This window comes from Malurus melanocephalus, unplaced genomic scaffold (genome assembly GCF_030028575.1).
Source record: "Malurus melanocephalus ecotype Western Australia unplaced genomic scaffold, MMel_1.1 scaffold_92, whole genome shotgun sequence".
Lineage (NCBI taxonomy): Eukaryota > Metazoa > Chordata > Aves > Passeriformes > Maluridae > Malurus > Malurus melanocephalus.
This window is the reverse complement of record NW_026623324.1, coordinates 1,723,329-1,726,378: the sequence shown is the minus strand read 5'-3', so window position 1 is coordinate 1,726,378 and position 3,050 is coordinate 1,723,329.

Sequence of the window (3,050 nt, the reverse complement as noted above, 5' to 3'; positions counted from 1 at the left end):
TCTTCCCCTGGCCCTTCTGTTGACCCAGTCCTGTCACTCAAACCCTGTGATTTCCCACACTGAAAGCAGTTTCCAAAATGATGTTTAGCTGCTGCTTCAGCTGCATCACTTTCATATACAATCTTCCTTTTACCCATCRTGCCAAATGTGCAGCACCCTGCATGGCACTGGCAGTGCAGGCACTATCCAGTCCTACAGCTCCAGGGGGAGCATTATAAACTAAAGCTAGGCCATCTCCAGGCACATCAGCCATTTACCTTTGTAGAGAATTTCTACTGAACAYACCTGCGACAAATCTCTTTTTTCCTTCCCTTTTCTTGGATTATGAGTAAAATAAAACACAGCCTGTGACATTAATGGTCTTGTAATATTGGTTGAACTATCTGGATGCTAGGAAACATTGCAGCTGAGGTAATTTTTTTCAAACAGTGTATTGAATTACAGGTTTCCATTTGCTTTTTGTTTTGCTTTTCCCCATGGGACCTATTTGTACACTGAACAAAGCAGGAGCTTGCTTAATATAGCTATTCTGTGTTTTATCTCACCTTCATTGTCTTGTCTAACCACACTATTTCTGGGGGTTTTTTTCATGACAGGACAACTGCTGCTTCTTTTGCATTTCTCTGAGCACTCACACTGTAATATCTGAGTACATAATTACTAGATGTACATTGACTGCCACAGCAATTTGGTGTTGAGGGACTTTTGCTTTCACTCCCTTTTTACRTGGAGGATAAAGAGAAATTGAAATGTTGGACCATCCATTCTTTGTATGGTCAGCTTCAGGCAGGTGGGATTTCTCCTTACAGAGCACTTACATTATAMAGACTTGTAACACATGATAATTACAGAGTTCTATAACAGCAGACGTGCTGGGGGCATGCTGACACTTGGACTAATTCAGGTAATTGTAGGCAAACCAGAAGTGCTGTGAGAGCCACAAAGGATTGAAGTATTTGCATTGTGCAAGAGAGCTCCAACCCTCTCATAACCCYGTGCCACATCTCCAAGGCAGCACCTCGAGCTCTGAAGCCCAGCTCCTTGTTTTTTAATAGTGGTGTGCTCGAATGCTGAGTGCCTTTGTAAGTCTTACAGCAGAAAATAGGGGGAATAAATGACAGGATTTATCTGMACAGCAAAATGAGGCTGCTGCATGAACAGTCGAGTACAGCTCATACCGTAGGAGAAGAAGACTCAAGCAGGCTCTGCAGTGTCACACAGGGACAGACCCCGGTGACGGTGGATGTTTCCTTGTCATGGTCCATGCACTCAGGCAAAGCTTTTTATTCTGTTTGTGGCTTGCAGAAGCAGGTACACCACACTTACTAAGTGGTTATACATGGTAATTCTCAAATGAGGCCACACTTTGCTCCCAAGGGCTGTCACAGTGTCAAAGCAGTGATTCAGGTGGGAGCTCAGTGCCTGGAGACAGTTTTTTGCCTGATGTCAGTGTTTAATTGCCARACAGCTCCCTCTCACAGATGCTTAGAACATGGGTTTTGCAAGGTTTGACCTTCAAAACTGCATCTTCCCATCAAGAAAAGCAAGGTGATTAATACACTTTTCTTCCAGAAGYTGTCACTGGCAATAGTCAATTGTCAAGAATTAAAGTCTTTCTGTCCATTGATTTACAAAAGTTCAAATCATTGCCCCTTCTCTCCACGTCTTACTTTGTTGTGGCCTCTTTTGGCATGGTGCCCATTTCTAGTCTTTGTTCTTTGGTGTCCCATCCTGTGTCTTTCTTCTCCCTCTCCTGCTTCCCTCACCTTGTAAGCCCGGCTTTTAGAAGACTCCTGCTCCACCATCTGCTCCCAGCTCTGCCAAACTCTTTGCACAACACTTGTGCCCAAACACATCAGAAAGTAAATCAGCATTCCAGRTTGCTACAGACTTGGCCAGAAAGTCCTAAGAGAGTGCTTTTTCCTTTTGCTGTCTTCAAGACCAACAATCAAACCAATCRATTCTTCTGCCCAAGAGCCCTGGTGATCACTCTGTAAAGCAATGCACAATTAGTCCCACAGCAAACAAAGGACACAGGGAGCAAGGGAGGCCACAGAGGGTATAAAAAGATAATTGCCCAGCTGCTGAGGTGATGAAAGCTTAGAGCTGACAGTGTGTGAAAAGCATTACTCCTTCCAATGAACACCAGACATTGACTATGAAGTCTGCTCTGGGTTTGAAGGTAGTATTTTTTAGCAAAGAAAAATTTCAAATGAGTGAAACCTTGAAGCTGGGTGTACTGTTAATGCCAGCTGAAGAGCTGGGAAGAGACTGGCATTCTACACTCGGACTTCACAGGGTTCAGTATTTTGTCTCTTTTCCTTTCACTCAGCCTTAGTTTTTTTTGTAGAAAAGATAATTGAAACCACCATTTTTTGAAAGCAACGAACTTGAATACAGCCATAAAATGTTTATACTCTGCAGTTTTTAGAAGGGAGTATCAACTGTTAAGGTTTGTGTAGAGGTGAACTGTCCTAAGGCTGAACTAACAGTAGAGCAGTGCAGAAAAGCATCAAACATTGCACAGGATARAAGAGGGAAAGCAGCTGGCCAGCCACACCTGGGACTGCAGTAATCCAACAGGAACTGGAAAAACTATCAGGCATTTCAGCAAGTTAAACAGGAGCACTAGAAACTCCCTTTAGGTGAAATCCCAAGAGATAGGGAGATGCTGATTTTCTGGCTGTCMCTGAGGTCAAATCAACAAAACTGAGGGATGTGGATGAAAATTAAATAGAGGCAGGWGAATTATTTGGGAAAGAGAAGGTGTTAAAAGGGATCGCTGTGTGAAACAGCTCCTGTGATTTGGGCTCTGTGGATTATTTGTCAAACATCCATGCAGTCCATCACCACAGCCTGCAGCAGGACAACAGACTTGTGGTGACCACGCTGGGAGTGTCTGGCTTCCTTCCTTGTCAGAAAGGGCAAGAGAGTGTCCTCAAGTGTCAGGCTGGAGAAGGGTTTGGAGGATGGACCAAATATCACCTTAACGTCAAGCGTCCTAAGTAATCTTCTTAACCTGAACTCAACTTCGGTTGCTTTTTTTTTTT